Source organism: Sorex araneus, chromosome 2, assembly GCF_027595985.1.
Source record: "Sorex araneus isolate mSorAra2 chromosome 2, mSorAra2.pri, whole genome shotgun sequence".
Taxonomy (NCBI): Eukaryota; Metazoa; Chordata; class Mammalia; order Eulipotyphla; family Soricidae; genus Sorex; species Sorex araneus.
The window spans coordinates 68,287,741-68,315,596 of NC_073303.1; positions in this window are offsets into that span (position 1 = coordinate 68,287,741).

Here is a 27,856-nt window from a genome sequence, read left to right on the forward strand (position 1 = left end):
CTCCGAGTCTTTTCTGTGCTTCTAACCTGTCCCAGTATCCCCCCAAAAAATGACTTGTGACTCTCCAGTGGTCACCTCTTCTTCTGCAGTAGTCTGGGCCGTCCCTCTGTCCAGGACTGCTCAGGCGGAAGGGGCTGGCGGCCTGCTGCAGGCCAACCCACACTTTGCTCCGGGCGATCACTGCACACCAAGTAGAGGCTGTTGCATGTGCGGGGGCGGGGGGGGGGAGCCAGGAGAGGCCACGGCCCCCACGGTATCAGTGAAAGGCCGCGCGGCTGCGTGAGGGCTCTGCCTGCTGGCCGCTGCCCACGCCAAAGAGCCCTCATCAAAACCTCCAGGACTTTGCTTTCTTACAACAAGGTGCCAAGTAGCCATGGTAACGTCACTGGCTCCCGGCTTCAAACCCTTGCTTCATCGCTCACCGTGTGGGGAGAAATTTCCTCTCCTTCCCCAGAGACATGGGTCACAATCCGTTCTTTGCATGGAGGCTCAGAGTTAAGAAAACTTTGCATCTTTTTTTTTTTTTTTTTGCTTTTTGGGTCACACCCAGCGATGCTCAGGGGTTACTCCTGGCTTTGCACTCAGGAATTACTCCTGGCGGTGCTTGGGGGACCATATGGGATGCCGGGGATCGAACCCGGGTCAGCCGCGTGCAAGGCAAAAGCCCTACCCGCTGTGCTATCGCTCCGGCCCAGAAAACTTTGCATCTTTGGATCACAGAAGCAGATTATCCACCAGGGCTCGGGGGAAATTTCTGTTTCCCTTGGTGTGTGTGTGTGGGGGGGGGACGGAGCAGTTGAAGGTGAGGGGCAGGGGATTGAAGGGATTCCAGTCCCAGTGCTCAGCGAGTTGGCAGGTTCTCAGTCACCCAGGGAATGGGAACTAATCACAATTCTGTCCGAGATACACTGCCAGTTCTAAGACATGGTAGACATTGAGGAAATGCTCAGCAGATAATTCCGCAATCTTCATTAAGGTGGGCCAGATACACTCCACTCTTTTATATCAAAAAAGACCTACCCAAATAAAAAAAAAATTATAAAAAGAAAAAAAAAGAAAACTCAGAGAGTACAAATAAGCAACAAAAATTCAAATAGTTATCAATAAACTTTTGATAGTTAAAAAAAAGGCCTACCCAGTGTACAATTTGCACTGTGCTTTTGATTTTTAATGATCCAGAAACCTACTGTACCTTTTAGTCGACATTCTGAATATTAACTCTATTCCTAGATGCATCTTAAAATGGACTGCAGGCCTGTGGATACTCCAGGGCCCACTGTCTCCCAGGCGTCACATCTGTTTCCAAGATTATTCCATCTGTATATCCTGATGTCATCTCAGCATGATCATTCTAAAGTCGGTCTGATCTTTCCCAGATGCTCTATATGTCCTCTGGTGCCCATTTTAGCTCTGAAATCCTCTCACTGCCCCCCACGATTGCATATACCCACTGTCCCGCGTACAACAGCCACTAAATTAATATGTGATCTTATTTGGATGCTCATCCCTCCCTGTCATTCGTGGTCTCGAGAGCCTGGCTTGAACTAGTGGTTCTAAAGTCTTGGGGGTTGATACTTTTGCCCTTTCCCTACTAAGAATCTGTATGGCTGTGGAATGCCGCAGAGATGGCAGAGAAACAAGGTAGGGATGTTCTCCGATTAAATCAGCCCCAAGGAACCATGATAAGAAGGGGAAGTGGGAGGAAGGGAAATATCAGATGTGTAGATAAATAGTATCACAACCTCGCAGAATTGTCTTCTGAAGCAGACAACACATTCAAAGTAAACAGTCTTAAAACTTCAGGTCCAAGAGGGGGAAAGAAATGACCACATCAAAGTTGAAAAATAAGTTAACATGAAGACATAAGACAGCAAACCAAAAAAGCCATTTTATTGATCCATTTCATAAATATTTATTGAGTAGTTACTATGTGCCATGTGCTGATACAGCAATAGAGGGAAAACCAACTCTTGCCTTGGTAGTGCTCACCTTGTGATAAATAGTCTATTCGAAATACTTGTCCTGAGCATTTGAAGTCTGCAGCATCTTCTAATATACCTCAGCAGGTTGGACCGAGTCCGAGAGATCCACTTACATTAACAGGTCTGGAAAGGCCTCTGTAAGCAGCTGACAATTTTGGTGAAAATGAAAGAATAAGCCAAACTGAGCATTCCCATCCTGGGACAACCCAACACCAAGATTCCAAACCTGGTAAAGCTAGATCTCACCTAAGAATAGCTGTGTAGTACTTAAATGTTGGGATCTAATCTGAGGAGTTCCTGATGAGGTGATTCCATTGCATAACTATCACAGCAGATACTTTCTAGTCCAGATGGCCCAGCCTCGCTGGAGACCTAGGGATGGATGGGAGGTCTCCGACCATGGATTTGGACAGTGACTGGCATTAGGGCTCTATGGGGTGCCTAAATATGTACATAATTCAGCACAGCATTGATCTATGAGCTCCCGGACTTTTCCTTCCCCACCGTTTTTTACCCTTGTCTTGCCAGTGGACAGCTTTACCCTCAGGTCATCCTTCAATACTCTCAACAGAATTATTTTTCTGGAAAAAAAAAGGAGGTTAATTTGCATGAGGAGGAAAGGACAGCCTCTGACAAATCAAATGATTTTCAAGGCCCCACTACTTCTGTATCCACAGAAGATACAGCATAAGAAGACAATAAAACATATATTTTCCAGTGAAGCTTACATTCTAGTGGATGAGAGAAAGAAGTGACTTATCAAATTTTATATCAGAAATGTGATGAGTGGGGGCTGGAGCAATAACACAGCGGGGAGGACGTTTGCCTTGCATGTGTCCGACCCGGGTTCAATTCCCAGCATCCCATATGGTCCCCTGAGCACCGCCAGGAGTAATTCCTGAGTGCAGAGCCAGGAGTAACCCCTGTGCATTGCTGGGTGTGACCCAAAAAGAAAAAAATAAAAAGAAATGTGATGAGTGATATAAGGAAGGTGGAATACAGGAAAGAAAAATAAGTGAAATTGCATCTTGGTCTGTATGGGGCTGGAAAAGGGATGGTGCCTTTTATACAAGGTGTTGGGAATAGCTTGGACAGCCTTCAGCAGCCATATAAATCTCAAGGAGGGAAACATTCAAGGACGTAGAAGAGCAAGTGCAAAGGCCCAGAGGAAGAAAATGGTTTTGTATGCTTCTGGATTGAAAAGGAGACTAGAATATTGAAACATTAACAATGAAATATGGTAAGAGAAAGTTCTGGAAAGCAGGTGAGACCAAAACCTAGTAGATTATGAAATTGTACTGAGATTCTAAAGCACCAAGAGAAAGATTACAAACAAGGGTTTGGTCATAATTGGCTTTCCATATAAAAATAGCATAAAATAGATTTCCAACTTATATCTATGTATATGTATCTGTATATATAGCTTGAATTTATAACATATATACATAAGCATATATACACATATAAATTGTAAATATGTTTTGTGGGTTAGTGAGATAAATAACAATAGGAAAAGAATAAACATCCTGACACAAATGCACTATTATTAAACACAATCCTACATGCGTTTTATAGTAAATAAACTCCTTTAACCTTTAAAACAATCCCATGAGTTAAATACTGTAATTTGTACAAATGTTCAAATTGAAACATAAATAATAACCAAATTTTCCAACTTTAAGTTGAAAAATTAAGATATTAACTCAGGTAGCTATAATCCAGGTTTAAATCCTTAATAACAATAATTCAATGATAAATATTGATTACGGTTTAGAACTGAAGCAATGCACAAAAAGTAAAAACCATAAGGAAACCACTGATATACTTGACAACAAAGTTATAAAATTTCTTTATAAAACTTTAAATAATACAGTTGTACATCAATACCCCCAGACATTTGGTTCCATGACTCCCACAGCTACTAAAATCCTTCAGTGCTCAAGTCCTTATATAAAATGATGCTATACACATAAGTTACAAACATCCCTTCATATACTTTAAATCTGTAGATTGCTAAAATGCCTAACACAATGGAAATGTTGTATAATTATTGTACTGCATTATCTAATGCTGACAAGGAAAAGAAGTTTGATCATGTATTTGATCAGTATAAAATGCAAGCACCATTGCGCCATCTATATAGAAATATTCTCAATCTTTGGTTGACTGCATGCAGGGATATGCAGCCCTAGATACGGAAAGCCAACTCTATGCATCAGTGTCACGAGCGATATATGTAAGGAGTGCAAGATCTACTTTGTCTGCTGCGTATTCTTGTTGCTAAACTCCAAGAGCATGTTTTTGTATAGTAGGAACTGAGTGGGGCTGGAGCTATAGCACAGCGGTTGGGCTTTCACCTTTCATGAGACCGGCCCGAGTTCGATTCCTCCACCCCTCTTGGAGAGCCCGGCAAGCTACCGAGAGTATTGAGCCCGCTCGGCAGAGCCTGGCAAGCTACCCATGCGTATTGGATATGCCAAAAACAGTAACAATAAGTCTCTCAATGAGAGACGTTACTGGTGCACGCTCAAACAAATTGATGAGCAATGGGATGACAGTGACAGGAACTGAGTGGACATATGTTGAAAATCTAAATTGGGTGGAAGATGGTAGTGACTTTCGTGGAGCCAATGTGCCAGATACTATGTTTGGTGGCACAACTGTGAATTAAACAGACCTACCTCTGCCCACCTATAGGTCTCAACTCAGTGGGTGCATTTGCAAATATGATGGTAAGGAAGTGAGAGACTTTAGTCCGAGCCATTTGAAGCTTATCCGGGAGGGTGCTGAGACCAGAAGTAGGGAGACCAATGTGGAGTTAATGACAGCTTGACCAAGTAGAGAGAATAGGAGAAGAAAGGAGGTCATTCTAGACATAACCAGGACAGAACAGAAGGAATGTGATGACCATGATAAGCTATGGGACAGAAGAGATGTGGTTAGAGGATAATTTGTAGGAGAGTTGAAGCCAGAGACATAAAAAAATAACTCAGGTTTGCTCTTTCAAATCCATGTTCTCTCTTGAACATGGGCTTCCTCTCCTTCCCCTTGAGTCTTCCTAAATAAACATTCTCATTAAAAACCATCTTGCTTCACACACACACACACACACACACACACACACACATGACAATTCAATGATGTCTAGTTGAATAATGATAAGATTAATGAACCAAAAATTTAGATGGAATGGCTGGAAGGGGTATAAACAATGATTTCAGTTTTAGCTTAGTTAGAATATCTACCTCTTGAACGGGAAGTAATAGGCCAGTGGTGAAGGGTCTTGGATACCTCAGCAGTAGTGGAGTGCACTAACTATACCTCAAAACTGTAAATATTAGCACTATTATAGCCATGTTACCTAAACTAAAATAATTTTTAAAGAATATCTGTCTGTATAATACTTACCTATTTCCTAATGGCTTAAGAGTTAGTCTATTGTATGTATTTGATTTCTAGGTGAAATGTTTTATGAAATATAATGACTTGGAGTGGAGGGAAAACAGTTGTAAACTCTACAATTATAGTAAATTGGAAGACTATGGTGTTCCCACCCAAACATGAGCAAACAGACATAACCAAATCAGTGGGCCATTCCATATGCGGGTTTCAGTGTTTTGCCAAAATCCCATAGCTATCTTCCATTAACTTAGTTCGTATTCACCCTACTGCCAGCAAGTAAGTGCTCTGTTATAGTATGATCACAGCCAGCGCTGGATGAAAGACTCCACAGGCACTTGAATAGAGACTAGTATAGCTACTGACTAGAAATTCAACAAAGTAGAGAGAGCTGGCCAACAGTTTGAGGCTAGGGAGGATGTACAAGGAAACAGACAATCTACTGACTGATCCAATAATTAAATTTGAGGTAAAAAATAATTGTCACACACCCCTCCTCAAAATAACATATTCCCTAGTCTCAACTCATTCATTAATTACTAAGGAATTTTTGAAAATGAAATGGTGTTTGATTCAGAGATGCTGGCTATACATCACATGTATTGATAGCTCTGAGTTCTACCTGGTCTTAAATCCTTTAGTGCTTTTTCTTTATTCTTTTCTTTAACAAGTTGGAATCAGTGACTTGCAATTATCCTTAGGGCCTTTAAAGTTCTTATCTTTATTTTGTTAGGAGAGGAAGAGTGTAACAGATTATTTATGTAGAAAATGCTAGATACTCATCCCTCGGTACCATGGGTTCTCCTCTGAGTTCTGTAATAAAGGCCCTGAACCCCATGTCACTGTGTGTGCTTCCTAAACTTCCTAAGCCCAAAACAATGTCTTCCATACCTTTGCAATGCTCCATAATCAATACTCTACCTGTGTTTGTTGCAGCACTTAGTACAACAGTCAAGATATGGGAACAAGACAAACGCTCAACTACAGATGAACAGATCAATAAGTTGTGGTCTATACACAAAGGAATACTATGCAGCTCTAAGAAAGAACAGAATAATGTAATTCACTACAACATGGTAGAAACTAGAGGCTATTGTGCTGAGTAAAGTCAGTCAGAAGGAAAGGAAAAGACCCCTAAAGACCTCCCTTATCATTGGGACTTAAAGACACACATCAGAAGAGCTGGTACAGTGCATGCTGCCACTGGGATTCCAATTGGGAGCCCCATCGGGTCCCCACGGTCCCCACAGGAGTGATCGCCGAACACCACCAGGCAAGGTTCAAAACAAAAAAAAAATACACAGAGTGAAGGAACCACAAAAGGCCACAGTAACAGAACTGGAGAATGTGTTTACAGAATTGAGTTTACAGGGGGTTACTCTGGTGGTGGGTGTGGGGGTTGGAATGATGCATGCATGAAATCGTCAGTAACGACACTGAACACCACAGAATCTCAATAAAATCCTTTTTGAATTTTCAAAGACTCTCTCTCTAGCCAGACTGCAGGGAGTTCTACTCAGGGCACACCCTCTGGAGAGGTAGGCAGGGACGGGTCCCCTGTGAAGGAGAGCATCCCTGGTTGTCCTCAGATTCCCGTGGAGGGCTCCCCCGGGACCCTGGCTCCCTTGCCCCACCCCTAACTATCCAGCTCTGTTCTACAAAGACCCACAACAACCCCCATCACACACACACACACACACACACACACACACCCCTCCGCTGCCCCTTTTATAACTTAATCACTCACACAACGCATTGGTGAAGGAAGCAGACGTTGCTATGGGTAAAAATTAGAATTGAGTATTAAAGATCTCTGTGGGAGAGCAGGTGCCCACCCCTGACACCCCGACTTCCCCAGCATCTCATGCGAACAGGCCACGCAATGCCGTCCTCCTGAGCTAGACACGGTGGCTCATGTCTGAAGACGAGTTACTGGGTTTCTTAGATACAGAAGATGATCTACTTTGAGCTTCCCTCTTTAGAGTCAAGACAAAGGAGCTACACTTAAAGGGTCCATGTCTCTCCCTTCTCCTCCACGCCTCCCTGCCCCCCTCCCCTCCCGCCCCGCCACAAAACAGCCTATGCTGAGCTATACTGTTGTGTTATTTAACCAACCACTGTAACTGGATCTTTGTTTAAAACAAACTATTTGAGGGGGCTGGAGCAATAGCTCAGCAGGTAGGGCGTTTGCCTTGCACGCAGCCCACCCGGGTTCGATTCCCAGCATCCCATATGGTCCCCTGAGCACCACCAGGAGTAATTCCTGAGTGCATGAGCCAGGAGTAACCCCTGTGCATCTCGGGGTGTGACCCCCCCCCCAAAAAAAAGCAAAGAAACAAACAACAACAACAAAAAAGACTTACTTCTAAAACAAACCATTTGAGGGGGAGGGGGAGGAGAAGAAGAGAAAATCCAGATTTCACCATGTGGCCCTGGTAGTAAATATCTTTCTAAATTCTGTTAGGTGCAGATGCTTCTCCGAGTTCCTCCGCGTGAAGCTGACACGTCTCCTCCTACACAGCGCCAACTCAGCGGGTTCCCTTCCTCTTTCGTTCATTCATCAAATGACTATCAAGTGCTTCACATGCCTGCCTCCGTATTTCCCCAGAAAGCAGCAGTCCTGGGCAGAAGGGACAGCTCCACGGGCTGGGGCAAATGCTTTACACGCACGAAGCCCACATTCGATTCCCGACACCACAGCGTCGCCCCACCCCCCGCCCGAGCACTGCCAGGTACAACCCCCAAGCACAGGACTGGGACTAGCCCCCGAGCACTGCCAGGTATGACACCAAACCGAACACAAAAAGCAAACACCAAAAGACAAAAAAAAAGAAAAAAGAGAGAGAGATTCATGTTGTGGAGATTCATGTCTGATTCCAAGCCAGCTTCTGAAAAATGAAATGCGGTCTTTCATGCGTCTGCGTCTGAGGTTGAGGTCAAATTTCCACCACAGCCAGTTGAGGCCCATTTCTAGACCACCCAGCCCCCTCCCCTCAGCCCTTCCCAGGCCCCTCAGATGGTGGCAGAGCTGGAAGGTATGTTCAAGTGCGTCATTCATCTGCTTCCTTTCACAGCTGCAGATGTGGGAAAGGCTTGGTCATCCCCCCCACTGCTCTGCTCCCAGAGACCCCAGGTAGCCCCGTCCTGGGAGGAACCGCCAGGAGGGCCATCCCCAGGGCGGTGTCGATAACGATCACCATCCGGATGTCGATAACTAACGTCGGTGTCAAAGATGAATTTAAATCCCACCAATGACAGTTACCAGTGGATGTTTCTCTGGTGAACTGAAAAGGGTCTGCCTCAGTCTCTCATCTGTGAAAAGAGGACAAAGCTTGTCTGAGGCGTTCCATGAAACAGCAGACAGTGTGCTTTGTTCTCCCCAACACGTTTGGTAGTCTGTGTTGTGGCCTTCAAGACTCTTTTATTCTGGGGAGAAGAAAAGTAGCTCGTTGGTCATGATCTCAGCTCTTTCAGTGTCACTCTTACATGTGGGCACGTGCATACACACACACACACACACACACAATTCTGACGATTCTGACTTCCTATGGGTCAGGCTCAGGGTCACCTAGCCTGTACTCAGCGCAAGCGCGCGCGCGCACACACACACACACACACACACACACACACACACACACACACATACAGAGTCTGACTTCCTCCTTATGGGTCAGGGTCACATAGACTGCACTCAGCATGCATACACACACACACACACACACACATACACACACACACACACACACACACACATACACATACAGAGTCTGACTTCCTCCTTATGGGTCAGGGTCACCTAGCCTGCACTCAGCACGTATGGTAATGACAGCCACAGATTCTGCGATACGGTCTCTGTTATCTTGGGGGTCCGCCTCAGGTTCCCGCCAGCCACCTGCCACATTGCGCCCTCCTTGTTGGCAACCTGCAGGCCCACGAGAGGGTGAAACGCCAGACACCACACTGGAGACGCTTTCTGTCTGGCTTTAATTAATTTCTTTGTTTCACTTGAAAAGACATCTTTAGTTGTCTAATCCACACTGTATTTTGGCTGCAGTACAAGGCTCTAATTCAGTCGAAAGTGTTTAACGTCTAATTTAGCGCGCGAGCAATGCCTTTCTCCTGGGACGGTGCAGAATGGAGTTCACAGGAGCTAGGCAGGCTTTGCAGGGGCCAGGGGAGGGTGTCGGTGTGGATTCAAGTTTTAAAAACTCCTGGGGTACCTGACTTGTTTAGAAATATTTGGAAAAGAATAGTGCAACAATAAGAAAGTCTCTCCTCAATGTGGAATCACTCATCTGATCTCTGGTCTGTGCGCTTTAGATTAAACAGCACAGGTAATGAGAGCGAGGGTGCATTAGTGTCTTCAGTGAGATGGATCTTCCTGAGAGCCTCTAGGGAAAGCTTGAAACAGCTGTCAGAATCTGGAAGCATCTTGCTGCTGTCTCAGCATTAGGTGCAGGAGGCCAGCGCTAAAGCAAGGGCATCCACCTGATGGGCACTCACTAAACACTTGCTCAAATGAATCATGAGATGAGGGAATGAAAATGGCATGGCCGCATTTGACATCCTTGACTTATACGACAGACATAGTCCTGTGCTCACCTCACGCACATTGTTCTAGATCCTGATTTAGATTCCCATCTCTCTTCTCTCTGATAGAACCACAATTAGCACCAGAGTCCCTCCCTAGTTCCTCAGCAGTGATCTTCCTCCATGCAACTCCCTGCATGCCACAGAAGCCAAGGAGTGGGGAGGGGGGGGTCTGCTTCCCTCCCCTCAGGGAGATTATTACAAATTGTTCTTTGATGTAGTTATGAGAATCCTCAAAATGGAAGTGGGACAGAGAAATCACAGTGGAATTTGATTGTTGTCTTCTTAAAAATGGAGATTGGGGACAGGGACGAGGAGGGGACGGGGGTTGATCAGAGCAATAGTACAGCAGGTAGGGCACTTGTCTTGCATGCAGCAGACCCAGGACTAACCCCCAACACCTCATAACTTTCACCAGTCCCCACCAGGAGTAACCCCTGTGCACAGAGCCCTGAGTAGTGTGTAGCCCCAAAGCAAAGAAGAATTTTTTGAAAGAAAGGTCACAGGGCTGTGAGCCAAATACTGTAGATTATCACTAAAATCTAGAAAAAGGAAAATGGTTCTCTCTTAGAATCTCCTGCAGAGAATACAGCCCTGATGTGAGCGCATGGAAGCCCATTGCATTGTTTTGACCTCCAGAACAGTCATTTGTCTCAGCAGCAGTAGGTAGCTATTACACCATCACATACAAGACTTTCAACAATCAAGCGTTACTTACTGCTTCACACTCCACACCCTATTCCTTACCTCCATCCACACCAGATCCCTAGGGCCCTACACATACTATTGTCCCTCTGCAGAGAATGCCTGCCCCATTTTCTCTCCCAGATAATTCATACTTGAAGAAGTTTTGGGACAGGACATGCTACCCCAAAATATGTCACTTTGGCATATTGATAACTTTTACTTAAAAGCACTTGACACACAGCATATTGAAGAGGCAATAAATAAAACCCTGTGAGACAGTTGCCTTCCTGAATCAAGAGAAAGAAACGCTATAATCATCAGAGATGGAGAATGCACTGAGAGAAGTCTCCACAAATAGACTTTGTCAAGGCTGGAGAGATAACACATGGGTTAAAGCACTTGCCTGGCCTTTGGCCAACCATAGTTTAATCTCTGGTACCACATACATTCCCTGGAGCCACTACCAGGAATAAGCCTTAAGCTAAATTATGTGTGCTTCCCACCCCCCCAGAAAAAAGCCCCAATTCTTACCTTCCTTGATATATTTTGCCCCTGCGCCTGGTTGTCTTCACCAGGGCCCCTTGAAGGGGGTGGGTTGAGTTTCTCTCCCCACCCCAAGCAGAGACCTGGCAGCCAAAGACCTCCGGAACCCAGCCACAGCCATGCTCAAGACCCCTCTCCACATGCTCAGACGAGCCTCACACATGAAGGAACTGGCAGAGGAACCCAGGTGTGCAGGACCAGAGGCCGAGATCTCCAAGCCTGCTTGGATAGAGACTGGGCCTCCTCCACCCAGATCCCCCATTTTCCACTAGCTTGGCAGCCACACCGGCAAACTATCCTCCCCCCCCCCCCCCCCCCCCCGCCAAACACACACCATGTAATCCCATCAACGGCCAAGATCCAGAGACTACAAAACAAAGCTCCCAGAAGCGCATGGCCTCTTTTGCGGCCACATGACCTCTTATAGCCTATTTCTCTCTCTCTCAAGAACCTGGCAAGGTACCGAGAGCATCCTGCCCACGAGGCAGAGCCTGGAAAGCTCACTGTGGCATATTCGATATGCCAAATAGAGTAACAATGATGGGTCTCATTCCTCTTACCCTGAAAGTGCCTCCAATGTGGCACTGCTGAGACGAACGAGTAAAGAGAGGCTGCTAAAATCTCAGGGCTAGGATGAGCACCCGCTCAAGGAAATCAATGATCAACAGTAATACAGTGAAGTTCACTAATGCTTACTTCTGCTTTAACATTTACCAACCTGTAAAATATACAAATATTTTATCCTCCCCTAGTGAAATCAGAGCAATTCCAAGTGATTGGTGAAAGAATAACTAAAGGCATAAACCCCACAAAGATAGATATCTTTGTTTTATTTGCGGTGGCATCCCCTGTACCTGAGACAAAGTCCAATGAATAGACAGGCTCTCAATGAATAATTTGAAATGAATGAGTGAATAATGAATGCAGTATATTTCTGCGCACAAAAATAAAATTACCAGAGGTAACTAGAAATTCCCTTCCACAATGCTTTCTGAGCAGTTCTTAAGCAGGCTAAAAAAAAATCAGCAAATATAGGATTATATAGGATTAAATTAAATGAAATAGAGAAACACCCTCTTTAATGCTGCTAATATTCACATTTCCCAATACTGCTATGATGAGAGTAAGTGAGATAAGAAAGAGTCCGCACTTCTATATATGAACACCAGATGTTATTTGGAGTAGCCTAGACAGGCCAATCAGGTCCCCCTTCCCACCTCCACAGAGGTGGGAAATATACCCAAATATACCCAAAATATACCCAAACTTTTCTTTTATTCTTATGATCATGATTAGCTCTGCCTCATAACTTTAATTCAACCATAATACTTTTTTTCTTTTTTCTTTTTTCTTTTTTTTTTTGCTTTTTTGGGACATACTCGGTGATGCACAAGGGTTACTCCCAGCTCTGCACTCAGGAATTACTCCTGGTGGTACTCAGGGGACCATATGGAATGCTGGGAATCAAACCCTGGTCCGCTGCATGCAAAGCAAATGCCCTGTCTGCTGTGCTATTGTTCCAGCCCCACAACCATACTACATAATGATTCAAGCAAACTCAAAGCTTTCAGCTGTTGTTAAAAATATATTATAGATTTTGTTTAAGCACTCATGATATGGGGAGTTGGTACTTGCAGATGGGAAAAGAGAAGAATTTCTGTCAGTTAACATGAACCTCAATTAATTTTTATGTGTTATCTAATGACATTCTTACTAAATCCTCCCTTTCACATACACAAACACATATACACACACGTGCACAGGCATGCTCGCACATACATACATAAAACCACCAAACAAAATTAACTCTACTCCCTGTCTTTTAATTTATGGTTACCTTTACCTCAACTGATTTACCAAGGATTATCTGCCTTAAAATGTTTTAGTGAAATTACTCTTTTGAAGTTTTTACTTCAAATAATGATGTTATCTCTTCTGTCTGCAGTCCAAAAATTTATAACTCATAAATAGAACTTAGCTCATCAATTGGCTTCCTAGGAAACTCTTCTCAGGAAACTTTTTTGGTTTCATGTGTACCCAGCCCCCTACTGACCCTCTAGAGAGGCACAGGATGTCTTAGATGCTCTGAACCCTGAATGCGAGAGTCTCTTGCATAAAATCTCAATTACAAATATTGGAAACTCTACGCTCAATTAACACATTTCAAAATCCTTTCGAACAACCAAGCCAACAAAATCTAGTTCAGAAAATAAGTAAATGTAGCAAGGTTGCAGGTTACTAGGTCATATCGAAAAATGACAGATTGTTCACTGCTACCACCATGTAAACTCACCCACCGGTCCTGTTCCAGAGAAATAATTCAGTCTTGAAAGAGATCAATTAGGGGCTGGAGCGATAGCACAGCGGGCATTTGCCTTGCACGCAGCCGACCCGGGTTTGATTCCCGGCATCCCATATGTTCCCCTGAGCACATGAGCCAGGAGTAACCCCTGTGCAACACCGGGTATGACCCCCCCCCAAAAAAAAATTTGAAAGAGATCAATTAGGCACATTTTTAGGATACTCCAGTCCCTGAATGAGAGCCCTGGGCAGTCTTGGGAGGGGGCAGCCAACTTCCCGCCCTGTGAAAGCCCCAGCAGCTGCGCTCACACCAACAGCTGCCTCCATGCCTGCGATTATACTCTACTGCGTCATGATTAAGCACACAGACATGCTAAACTGCCAAAAATTTCAGGTAAACCAGAGGATTTTCTTGTTTTTGGTGGAAAACACTGGGTTTCCAAGGTTTTGGAGTAGGAAACCTCCCCCCACCTCCCCATACTTCCCAAAGCCCCAGAAACCACACCCCTGTTCTACCACCACCGTGTAAGTTCACTGCCCAGTGAAATATTCTGGATTTTTCTGGATCCACATCCCCAAACTCTACAATGCTAACATCCCAGTAGGAGCACATCAGACTGAGTGGGAATGTAGTGTAGAAGCCAATAAAGCGCAACTAACAAAAACATTACCACAGAAGGTACAACTAGCAACAGCAGCTCAGTAAACATGGAGACAAGGACAATGTCTCCATGGTGAGATGCAATAATTTTCACACACACACACACACACACACACACACACAACAAAAAAAATTATAGAATATATTGTCAACAAAAAACTGGAAAACAAAACTTAGGAAAGGTTATTTACAATAGTTTAAAACTGAGATATTTAGGAATTATTTTATTTATTTTTAATTTAAGTTTTTAATTTTATAAGTTAGTTCACAATGTTTGATTACATTTAATATTCAAACACCAATCCCACCACTATTACACCTTCCCCCCACCAAATTCGAGATGTTTCCATCCCAAACCCCAAACCCTGTCCCAGAACAACCGAAATAATATATTTCATTCTGTCTGTTATGAAGAACTGCTGAACATGCTTACAAAAAAGTGTTCATATAGGAAACAGTGTGAAGATTGTTCCAATTTGGCAGGAGCCACTAAGACATTCTATAGGGTATCACTAACATGTTGTTAAAGTTTGGGTGATGTGAGCTTTGGTATATATATCTGAACATATGTATATCTGCATATATATACATATTTCCCTCTATGATTTGTTGCCTACTGTCTGAACCCCATCAAATGTGGTGTGGTAATGGGAATGGGTAGGGAGTGGTTTATGATGTGTCCAGGAATATGTTTACTCATATGTGAGCTCAGCCCAGAGCATAGAGAGCAGCCTTGAGCATGGCTTGGAGTAGCCAGAGTGAATACATATGTCAAAATGCCTTGAATGTTATTTTTAAAGTACATGCAACATATTAAGTAAAATTTCTTTGTTCTTTTTGGGTCACACCGGCAATGCACAGGGGTTATTCCTGGCTCATGCACTCAGGAATTACTCCTGGTGGGAGACCAAATGGGATGCTGGGAATTGAATTCAGGTCGGCTGCGTGCAAGGCAAACATCCTACCCACTTTGCTATCGCTCCAGCCCCAATAAACTAAGTAAATTTTACTAAGTAAACTAAATAAATTTTGGTTTCAAAAATGTTGATCAAAAAATAAGAAAAAAATTATTCAAATGAGTTTATCAAAATAAAAATTAATGAAAGTTTAAAAATAGAAAGCTTAAATTAGTAGCTTTTATTTGGGGGCTACATCAATACAGCAGGTGGGGGGCTGACCCAGGTTTGATCCCCAGCATCCCAGATTGTCTCCCAAGCCCACGGGGAGTGATCTGTGAACTCAGAGCCAGGAGTCAGCCTGAGCAACACCAGGTGTAGCCAAATTAAAATGAGCTCTCTATTTTCTTTGTCCCTGTATTATTCTTTAGCCACACTTGCCTTCACTCTTATCCCTACCGCAAAGTTTTTGTTTTAGTACTTCTTGTGGCTAAAATATTCCACTGCCACTGATGTTTCTCATCATTCAGACTTACTATTGATGTTATCTCAACAGAAAGCTCTCAAACTCTCCGAGGTAAAATTCACCATGTCCAGATTGTACTTCTGCCTCTATTGGCCATGCATTATCTTATTTCTTTATTGTATTAATTGAGAGAGTTATCATCCAGAAGAGTTAATTCACTTATTTAACTGGAGTACAAATTGCATATAACCAGGGACTGTCTCTTCACAATATTCCTACACCAAACAATGCCTGATACAAAGTTGTTGTTGAGGGGCCATACCCTGTGAGGCTCAGGATTTACTCTTGGTTCTGTGCTCAGGAATTACTCCTGGAGGTACTTGGGGGACCATATGATGTGCTGCAGATAGAGCCTGGCTTGGCTGCATGTAATACAAGCTCCTACCTTCTGTACTATCTCTCCGCCCCCCGAGTTAGTGACTGTTATCTTGGTTGTTACCAGTATGAAATTTCTTTTCTTCTTAATAATTTCAGACAATTGTGATGTCACTACCACATTTGTTTTTTTAATTAATTTATTTTTTACTTAGTGAATCATCGTGAAGGTACAGTTACAGATTTATAGATTTTTGTGCTCGTGTTTCCCTCATACAATGTTCAAAAACCCATCCCTCCACCAGTGCCCATTCTCCACCACCAGTAAACTCAGTATCCCTCCCACCCCCCAATCCCATCTCCCCCCACCCCACCCTGCCTCTGTGGCAGGGTATTCCTTTTTGTTCTCTCTCTCCGATTGGGTGTTGTGGTTTGCAATAGGGGTGTTGCGTGGCCATTGTGTTCAGTCCCTAGTCTACTTTCAACAGGCATCACCCTTCCCCCGTGTGGCCTCCAACCACATTTTACTTGGTGTTCCCTTCTCTATCTGAGCTGCCTTTTCCCACTACCATACTTCTTATGATATATAATTTATTTAGATCAGCAATGATCCACTTTCTCACATACACTATATCTTTCCTGCAGCTGTTAGAAAAGATGAAGTCATGAAATTTACATGTAGGTGGGTCAACATGGAAAGTATCATGTCAAGTGAAATGAGTCAGAGAGGGACAGACATAGAAAGACTGCACTCATTTGTGGAATATAAAGTAACAGAATGGGAGACTAACACCCAAGAATAGTAGAGATAAGTATCAAGAGGATTACTCCACAGCTTAGAAGCCGGCCTTGCATGCTGGGAGAAAAGGCAGCTCAGATAGAGAAGAGTAAAGGGTGCTAGAAGGGCCTGCTCAGGATGGGAGATGCGGGCTGAAAGCAGAATATAGACTGAACACGATGGCCACTCAATACCTCTACTGCAAACCACAAGACTCAAAAGGAGAGAAAGAGCAAAAGGGAATACCCTGCCACAGAGGCAGGGCGGGGTGGTGGGGATGGGGTGGGGGTGGTGGAAGAAATGCTGGGACCATTGGTGGTGGAAAATTGGCACTGGTGGAGGAATGGCTACTCAGCCATTGTATGACTGAAATGCAAGCACGAAAGTCTGTAAGTCTGTAACTGTACCTCACGGTGATTCACAAATAAAATAAAAAAAAAAACTGTATCTTTCTACCATCTTTCTATAATCCTATTTTGGCCTGTGACCTGTGTCAGCAGTTAGTGTTAGTTTCCTGCACACATACTCAAGACAGAAACACAAATCTCAAGTTTTTCCATGTGTCCAAATACAAATGTATAAAGGTCCAATTTCTTAGAGACCTCAAGTTTTAAGATGATAGATGTGTCTATTTTCTATTTATTCTGGCACTAATGCCTTCTAAGGTTTTCATTGCATCAATAAAACCATGGCATAAAATCCAAGCAATATAAGTGAGTTATGTTTGCCTAACATTCTCTCCTCTAGAACTTCTAGTCTTAACAGCAAAACCCAGAACTACTCTGTTTGATCAAGGACATTCCATTTCCTTTACATTTTGTTTTAGAGGAAAAGGCCTTTTCTAATGGATTACTAGAGTTCTACTTCTGCTGCTCTATTAATGTGGTACTATCTGAAGCTGTTCCTTTTCAAGGAAAAAAAAAGCAAGGCTTATCTAAAAGCATTCATTACATTCAACAAGTTTGACTCAACTCAATTGAAAGAATTTAAATGTAAAGTGGAGTTTTCATCATGCTATAATTGGAAGAGAAAGATGGATATGTTTGAGCCAAAGTTCCTCAAAGTAAACTTTTCTTTTTAGATAACTTCCAAACCATTTACAGGCTCGTGACAAAGGAGAGACAGAAAGGAATACGAAATGAAGATTTGTCTTACTTTTTAAGAAATCCAGGGACAGATAGAAAATTGTTTTGTTTTAGACCAGAAAAAATCCAAGAATTTGAAAAGAAAAATCTAATATAACGCAGGTATCATCTATGAGCACAGAGACAAGGGAAATCCCTAAGGACTGCTTAATGTGGATCATAAAACAAAAAGTAAAAATATGATAAATTAACTATTTGCAAGCACACTCAGAAACCAAGAACCTGGACCCTAGACAGAGCATATTTCTGTACATGGAATACTAAGATATCATTAAGGTTGCCAACTACCCCACACTTGGCTAAGTCCTGAAGAAGCCAGGAAATAAAAAACCCTGTGATTAATATTCCATAACATTTTTTTAATTGGGTGAACTCTGATGTGTCCCCAATACTTCAGAAACCAGTTTCTAAAAGGAAAATGAGAGTTGCTGGATAAGCCGAATCAACAGATTTCACGGCCGCATGCTACATTCCCCGCCTCCGAGCTCCGCTCTTCTGCTTTAACGTCTTCCCTTAAGGCTGACCGCTGAGAGTGAGGATTCTCTCATATCTCAAACACTGCAACGGAAAAGTGGCCACGGTATGACCTTCTTATATTTATGGCGCACTGTCAAATGGGAGTGGTCTCTCGCTAAGACCTGGAGAGGTAGAACAATGGGTAGGGCTCTTGCCTTGCAAGAGGCCAGGCCAGGTTTGATTCCCCGAATCCTTTTTGGTCCCTCGAGCTGGCCGGAGAAGTGATCTGAGTGCAAAACTAGGAGCAAGCCCTGAGACCACTGAATGTGCTGCATCTCCCCACAATTGAAAGAATGCAAAGCAATGCCAACAGGTTGGCAAGACAGAGAAAGCAGTTACTAGCAGAGTTTTAAGACCTCTCAAGGTGTGCATAAATACGTCTCTACTTAAAGAATTTTTTTTTCCTTTGGGGGTCACACCCAGCAATGCTCAGGCCTTATTCCTGGCTCTGCACTCAGGAATCACTCCTAGCGGTGTTCGGGGACCATACTGGACGCACAGAATGGAACTGGGGTTGGCCGCATACAAGGCAAACATCCACCCTGCTGTACTATTGCTCTGTCCAAAATGCCTTTAGGGTTCTAACCACGGTCTTTTCTACGCTTGAATGGCATAGCATATATTTCAGTACATATTTCTAATGTGGCTCTCCTCTTATGCCTCCTGCTTACAGAGACCAGATCCCCAGCTCTGCCTGGGGTTCTGCTGGGCTCCATGTTTAATCTAAAAAATTATTGTCAGTTTTCCCATTTCTCCGCGCCCGCACCCCCAGAATGACTGACGAAGAGGACGGAGCTGCTTGGGACACCGGCAGCCCACCAGCAACCTGCAGTATGTGACTTGAGAGTTTCCGCCAGGTCCCCCGAGCGGGGGCCTGGCGTTTCTCTTTTTTTTTTTTTTCTTTAAGCTATCTCTCTTCCCCTCAACCTCTGGGCACAGCACAGCATCTATCCCACTTCTGAGCACAAAATGGAGAGACGCACCCAAGTGCGCGGCGCGGCTGGCGGGGGATCGAGGGCGGGGAAGTACCGGTCTCCGCCCACATCGGACACTTAAAGAGAGTGCAGCCACGTGGGCTTTCCCATTTCTCCGCGCCCGCACCCCCAGAATGACTGACGAAGAGGACGGAGCTGCTTGGGACACCGGCAGCCCACCAGCAACCTGCAGTATGTGACTTGAGAGTTTCCGCCAGGTCCCCCGAGCGGGGGCCTGGCGTTTCTCTTTTTTTTTTTTTTCTTTAAGCTATCTCTCTTCCCCTCAACCTCTGGGCACAGCACAGCATCTATCCCACTTCTGAGCACAAAATGGAGAGACGCACCCAAGTGCGCGGCGCGGCTGGCGGGGGATCGAGGGCGGGGAAGTACCGGTCTCCGCCCACATCGGACACTTAAAGAGAGTGCAGCCACGTGGGCTTTCCCATTTCTCCGCGCCCGCACCCCCAGAATGACTGACGAAGAGGACGGAGCTGCTTGGGACACCGGCAGCCCACCAGCAACCTGCAGTATGTGACTTGAGAGTTTCCGCCAGGTCCCCCGAGCGGGGGCCTGGCGTTTCTCTTTTTTTTTTTTTCTTTAAGCTATCTCTCTTCCCCTCAACCTCTGGGCACAGCACAGCATCTATCCCACTTCTGAGCACAAAATGGAGAGAGGCACCCAAGTGCGCGGCGCGGCTGGCGGGGGATCGAGGGCGGGGAAGTACCGGTCTCCGCCCACATCGGACACTTAAAGAGAGTGCAGCCACGTGGGCTTTCCCATTTCTCCGCGCCCGCACCCCCAGAATGACTGACGAAGAGGACGGAGCTGCTTGGGACACCGGCAGCCCACCAGCAACCTGCAGTATGTGACTTGAGAGTTTCCGCCAGGTCCCCCGAGCGGGGGCCTGGCGTTTCTCTTTTTTTTTTTTTTCTTTAAGCTATCTCTCTTCCCCTCAACCTCTGGGCACAGCACAGCATCTATCCCACTTCTGAGCACAAAATGGAGAGACGCACCCAAGTGCGCGGCGCGGCTGGCGGGGGATCGAGGGCGGGGAAGTACCGGTCTCCGCCCACATCGGACACTTAAAGAGAGTGCAGCCACGTGGGCTTTCCCATTTCTCCGCGCCCGCACCCCCAGAATGACTGACGAAGAGGACGGAGCTGCTTGGGACACCGGCAGCCCACCAGCAACCTGCAGTATGTGACTTGAGAGTTTCCGCCAGGTCCCCCGAGCGGGGGCCTGGCGTTTCTCTTTTTTTTTTTTTTCTTTAAGCTATCTCTCTTCCCCTCAACCTCTGGGCACAGCACAGCATCTATCCCACTTCTGAGCACAAAATGGAGAGACGCACCCAAGTGCGCGGCGCGGCTGGCGGGGGATCGAGGGCGGGGAAGTACCGGTCTCCGCCCACATCGGACACTTAAAGAGAGTGCAGCCACGTGGGCTTTCCCATTTCTCCGCGCCCGCACCCCCAGAATGACTGACGAAGAGGACGGAGCTGCTTGGGACACCGGCAGCCCACCAGCAACCTGCAGTATGTGACTTGAGAGTTTCCGCCAGGTCCCCCGAGCGGGGGCCTGGCGTTTCTCTTTTTTTTTTTTTTCTTTAAGCTATCTCTCTTCCCCTCAACCTCTGGGCACAGCACAGCATCTATCCCACTTCTGAGCACAAAATGGAGAGACGCACCCAAGTGCGCGGCGCGGCTGGCGGGGGATCGAGGGCGGGGAAGTACCAGTCTCCGCCCACATCGGACACTTAAAGAGAGTGCAGCCACGTGGGCTTTCCCATTTCTCCGCGCCCGCACCCCCAGAATGACTGACGAAGAGGACGGAGCTGCTTGGGACACCGGCAGCCCACCAGCAACCTGCAGTATGTGACTTGAGAGTTTCCGCCAGGTCCCCCGTGCGGAAATCTCTCTCTCTCTCTCCTTCAACTTTCTCCCTGGACTTTAGACAGAAACCCAAAACCGCGCGGCCGCTGCCGCGGCCGCGCGACTTAATGTCATCTTAGTATCAGCAGTATGTAATGGTTCCTTCTTAATGGGTCGGACTTTTGTGGGTGTTCCTAACAAGAATAGTAAGTATTTTGTTGAAATATTGAAGGCAATCAAAATGGTAGCCATCTCTCTAGACTGAACTAAGCTATATCCCCACGCTGGCTGAGAAGAAATATCCTTCTTTCTCGGGAAGAAACGTGGCGTGGTGTCAAACATAGTGTGATGTCCATTAAGCAAACAGACCTGGTGGCGTGGGAATGGGAAATAAGGGGAAAAATTAGGTACATGGACCAGCGGGACGCTGGTGGTATCTCGAGCCGGAGCCGATATCAGCGCAAGAGCTTTGGTTCCAGAAACTGCTTCCAGACACTCTACTAGACTATCAACTAAGCCAGAGCCCCACGCCGGCTGATGACGGGAAATAACCATCCTCTTCGGTTTTTTTTCCCTTTGTCAGACAGCGTGGCGATTACTAAACAGGCGTGAACTCGGTGGCGCGGGGCAAGGGGGAAAAAGAAAAGTTATGTAACAAACAGCAGGACTTAATATCTCTATATGCTTAGTAATGGAGAATTATCAAATGCCTCATTGGCAATAGGACTGTCTTTTTCTTTTTGGGGGGAAACCCCAGCAACGGTAGTGAGTTGTGTGTTGAAACATGGAATGTAATCGAGATAAGCGCAAATGAAGTGAAACCTATCACGTATAAGGGTGGGGACTAGGGAGGTGGGAGGGGGCGGCAGATAGACTGGGGGGGTTGGGAATGTAAGATGGGCACTGGTGAAGGAAGGGGTATTTGAATATTGTATAACTGACATAATCCTGAGAACTTTGTAACCCTCCACTTGGTGATTCAATAAAAAAAAAAAAAAAAAATTATTGTCAGATTCTATACATTTGTTAGTAGTAAAACACACTTTATGCCTTGACTTAACAATAGCAAAATTAAGTAATATATCTTAATATCTCTTGCCCCCGTGCCTGGCTGTCTTTACCGGAACCCCTCGAAGGAGTGGGTTGAGTCTCCCTCCCCGCCCAGAGTAGAGAGCCCCTGCAGCCAGAAGACCTCCAGAACCCAGCCAAAGCCATGCTCAAGGCCACTCTCCACATGCTTGGACGAGCCTCTCGCATGAAGGAACTGGCAGAGGAACCCAGGTGTGCAGGACCCCGGGCTAAGATCTCCAAGCCTGCTCAGATCGGGACTGGGCCTCTTGCACCCAGATCCCCCATTTTCTAGTAGCTTGGCAACCACACCCACAAACTGCCCCAGCACTATGTAATCCCATCAATGGCCAACAACCAGAGACTATAAAACCAAGCTCCCAGAAGCGACTTCTTATAGCCTAGTTCTTCCTCTCTGAGAACCTGGCAAGCTACCGAGAGTTTCCTTCCTGCACGGGAGAGCTTGGTAAGCTCGCTGTGGCGTATTCATATGCCAAATACAGTAACAATGATGGGTCTCATTCTCCTGACCCTGAAAGAGCTCTAATATGGCTCCACTGTGATGGACAAATAAAGAGAGGCTGCTAAAATCTTAGGGCTAGGACGAATGGAGACGTTACTGGGCCCACTTGATCAAACCGACGATCAACGGGATGATAGTGCTATCATAATGCTACATTGACATTCTAGCATTAGGGAGGTGGGGAAATGAACTTTTATCTGCCTAATATACTGATAAAATGCTATACTGAACAAAATTAAAACTACTGTGGTCCAGAGAGCTTCTAGTACATAAATGTGCATACAAATCTCCAGGAGGAAAATGTAATTATCAGTGTTTACCTACATTGTTTAACCATGAAATCCTTTGATTTACAAAATTAAATCTTAGGACAATTTACCTGGATATGCACTTAAGTCTTCCACTATAGCCAGAGTTTATATTGCCCTAATTCTCAGGTCTCCTACCAAATAACCTTTGTTTTTCTTCTTTCCCCACTGTCTTATTGGTGATAGTGCTTACCTGGTTTCCCTTGTTCAAACCATAATAAATTTGCTAGTCCTTGAAATTTCCAAGTATCTTTTTAGAAAACTCAGCTTGGAGTGTGATACAATTACATTTCTGCCTTGGGAATTTTTCTAACTCCCTTAGGAAAAGTCATCTCTGCTTCTTCTGTAATCCCTCTGCAACTGAAGTGTGCACGATTACTACAATTATATTTTGCTATAATTGTTTATCTGTATTCTTCTTATCCACTGTACTTGGAATAATTCATAGGCAGACACTATGTGACTTATAGGTATATTTTCAATGCCTAACACAGTGCTGTCTATAGCATAGTCTAAATTAAACTCAAAATGTCTAAAGCATTTCGTGTTTAATTCAATTGAGATAATTATGCAAATATCTATCTGCAGAAAAAAAGTCTAGAGGTTTGGCTTGGCTTGATAGTGTTCAATATATTGTAATGGTTGGTTGATTGAGTCATTCATTTTAAGATTATTATTCTGTGAACCTATGTTTGTGCAGGGTACTCTGAAGGCATGCAAAGTTTAATAAAATATAATAAGTTTCAAAATTTTGGACAAATCAGGAAATTAGACATCATCATTTATAGTGTCCTTATCTGGGCATTTATATCCAATTCATCTTCAAGGATCATTCATCTTAAATCATTTCTCAGTTCCAATTGTTTTCCTCACACTACTGTTACTTCCCTAGTCCAAGTAATCAAGTTCTACCCTCTGGACCAATGCAATCATCTCATTTACCCACGGACTCTCTAATTCAAACCAACCTCTTCGTATTGCAGCAGAATGACTGTCAAGAGCCACTTTGAGTATGTCACTCTATTGTTGAAAATTCTTGATTCTCCAAGGCTCTGGGCATACAAAACATCCTAAAAATGCCTGTTATTCCTTGAATTATATGCCCCTTGCAAAAGGTGGATTTTATTTATTTTGGTTTTGGTTTGGGAGGGCAGTGCTTAACTGGGGGCATTCAGTGCTTACTCCGGGCTCTGAGCTCAAACAATCTTGTCCTTGTAACACTGGCCAGCCGCTTGCAAGACAAGCACCACCTTACCTGCTGAACTATTGCTCCATCCCCCTTAGTTTATTTAATTTACTGGAAGACCGTTGAGTCACACCCAGCAGTTCTCAGGGGCTTTTTCTGGCTCATTGCTTAGGCGAGCCTGAGCAATGACCTAAGGTTTACAGTTAGCAGCAACTGCGACATCAAATTCAGGCTGGCCTTTGCAGTGAGACAAATACCCAACAACAACTGTAGTACCATGCAGGCCTATATTGTAGTGGCCAGTATCTGCAGTCACTGGGTTATGAGTATCTGGCAGTAACTATAGGGCTCAGATCAAGTAAATTTTGGTGGCGTTTGGGAGTGTAGAGTCATGGTGTTATTAGGTCAGTGGCACAAATTTTGAGTGGCCCTAAGTTCCAACCAAAGATTACAGGTGCCTCTCGGTGCCTGGGCACCAAGATTGATAGGCCTGGATGGGCCGGACATGCGATCACAAGAGTCCAGCAGCAGCCACTATGCACAAAATTCCAACCTTGTGGTCTGGGGGCAACCTTGGATTCAGGGTTGGCAGAGCCTAATAGTTCACAGAAGAGCAGAGATGGGTGATGACTGGAAGATCTATGGAACAGGGTTAAGAGGACACTGGGCCCTACCACCAGGCGTGTCCTTGGGAGCTAAAATGGAACTAAGCAGTAAGATCCCCATGCTATTCGAAGATTTCAGTTCTACTCTTGGGGCTTCTAGAAGGTAATTTCTATCTATAGAAATGTGGCTTACTTGCAATTTCTCAGATGCAAAGTTATAGGGGTGAATCTGTTCAGCAGGGGTAGGCACTCTTCATAGGGGTTCTTTAGCTTCCAGTTAGCTGAACTATTTGCTAAGGCTAGATGCCATTCTCTTCAGAAATTTCCCCTTCACAATCTGGTACTCTAACCAGAGATCCAGTATAGCATCCATGCCAAAATGCCCTGCCAGGCTCTCCGCCGAGATGTGACCCGGGTGACCACACGTTTGTGCAGCTACGCTGCTGATCTACCACAATCCGGAGGCCAGCTAGACAACTTTTGGTACCAACAGCTTGCAGCACTGTTTCTAGACTGTGAACTAAGCCATAACCCCATGCTGCCCCAGGAAGGGAACTGATGCAATTTCTATCATAAATCTCCCTCATCTTAGTTACTAAAATACTAAAATACAGAGCTCCCAAACCACGTGGCCGCTATTGTGGCCGTGCAACTTCATATCTCTTCATTCTCAGCAATGGAAAACTAATTATCAAATGCTTCCTTGTCAGCAGGGCTGTTTTTGGGAGGGAAACTCCAACAACAATAGTGAGTTTTGTGTTGAAATATGGAAAGTAATCAAGCTAAACAGAAAGTGAAGTGAAATTTATCAGCTACACAGGCGGGGGGTGGGGTGGGAGGTATACTGGGGTTTTTGGTGGTGGAATATGGGCACTGGTGAAGGGATGGGTGTTCGAGCATTGTATAACTGAGACATAAGCCTGAAAGCTTTGTGACTTTTCACATGGTGATTCAATAAAATAAAAAAATATATTTTTAAATGCCCTTCCAAAGGCCCCATCCCCGATTCATACCCAATAGTTGCTTCCTTCTATGCAGTGATGCAAGAACAACATTGTTCCTTTCAACGGTGTGTGTTTAGCATAACCCTTTGCTCCTCAAGGCAAAGTTCTGCACAATCTCTCCTTGATTTCACTTTGATGCTCCACAGTAGAGCTTCCTTCCTAGTGATGGTGTCTCTGTCCCAGTTTATCTGGATGCTCACATCTGTCCCTTGCTGTAAAAATTGCATTTGTTAGGGTATCATATCAGTGTGTAGATTAATTTACTCCTTTGACAAAAATTTCTCTATGATCACAGAAGAATACAAACACAGGTTCTGTGCTATTTTCCCTTCCTCAGCTATCTTAGGGAATGAAAACCCTACTCAGCCCCTCCCTTAGGAGGACTCCCTAACCCCCACCTCCGGTTCAGGTCAGATTCTTAAGTTAATTGGGCTTCAAAAGAACCAAGTTTCTTTATCTCACAGAGAACAATTCCGTTTCCAATAATTTATTTATATTATGGTAAAATTAATAGTTTTCTCCTCTATTTAATCAAAAGCTTCATGAAAGGTGTGTAATTGGGATGAGGTGGTATCTCATTGTGGAATCAGCATCTAGTGGAAGTAATATGTATGTATGACACTGTAAAAAATATAATGTCAAAATAGATAAGTAGCATAAGAAAAATTGGATCAAATGTTGGAATCAAAAGGACATAGATTATATTGATTTAGAGGAGTTAGGAAGAGCTGTATGCTAGTGACAATCAAATTGACTGCATTTTGAAGTCACCTGAAGAAAATTATATGTATATATGTATATATAACTAAACGATCAACAATATATTTAAGATTGTCTTTAATAATTACACATAGAATTACCATATTATCCAATTATACTTTGGAAATATACATAAAAACTTAAAAGCAGTGGCTTGATACATTTGTTCACCAATATTTGGAGTTGCAATTGCTAAATAACTAAAAGATGAAAGTGTCTATCAACAAATGAGTGGACACATTTCATAGAACATTCACCTCTGAAAAGGAAGAAAATGTAAATTCATGCAAAGCCCTGTACATGGTAAGTGATTAAGGCAGATACAAAAGTACAAAACGCGTATGATTCCACTTAAAAGAGATTCCTAGAAGAGGTAGATTAATCTCAGCGGCTGAAAGTAAAATGGTAGTGCCTGGTGCTAGGGAAGGGAAAAGAAGATGGAATAATTGTAAAATGGACATAATATTTCTGTTTGGGCATGATAAACAATTTCTGGAGCTCAACAGAAATGATGTTTGCACATGTAAATAAATATACTTAAGTGAATGACAAACTCTTAAACTATTTAAAATTAATTAAATAGCATATTTTATATTAAGTATATTTTGCTTCCATAATTTAAAAAGTCTCAAGAGAGAGAAAGAATATAAGTGCCTGCCACAGAGGCAGCCAGGAGGCTGAAGGTTAGGGCTGGGAGGGAGGGCAGGAGGGAAAGTGGGGACATTGATGATGAGAAACGTACACTGGTGAAGGGACGGGTGTTGGAACATTATATAACTGAAACCCACTGATGAGCGGCCTTATAACTAAGTGTGTATCTCACTGTGATACTGAGATAGATGTGTGAAGAAGTTCTATTGTGCAGTTTGTGGGCAAATGGGTGATGTCACAAGTCAAAGGGCCCAATTTACAGGGAACACTTAAAATGAAGTTTTACCTGCATGCCTCTCTTTAGGGTCTCCAAGGACTTCTTTCAAACTCTAGCCCTCCTAGGGCATAGTTCCCCTACTTTATCTTTAGTTGTTTCCACTTTTATTGAGGCTTATATTCTCTGCTCACCCCCTTGAATCTTGGAAAGATTGAGTTTTCCTTGATTCAGATTCAAATTAAAATTCCTTTGACTTCAGGTTAAGGCTGCTATCCTACTAAGTGTGTTCAAAGGGGATACTTAAATATCTCTTTTTTCCAGGAAGAGGGTCTTCAGTCTTATTTGTTTCCCTCAA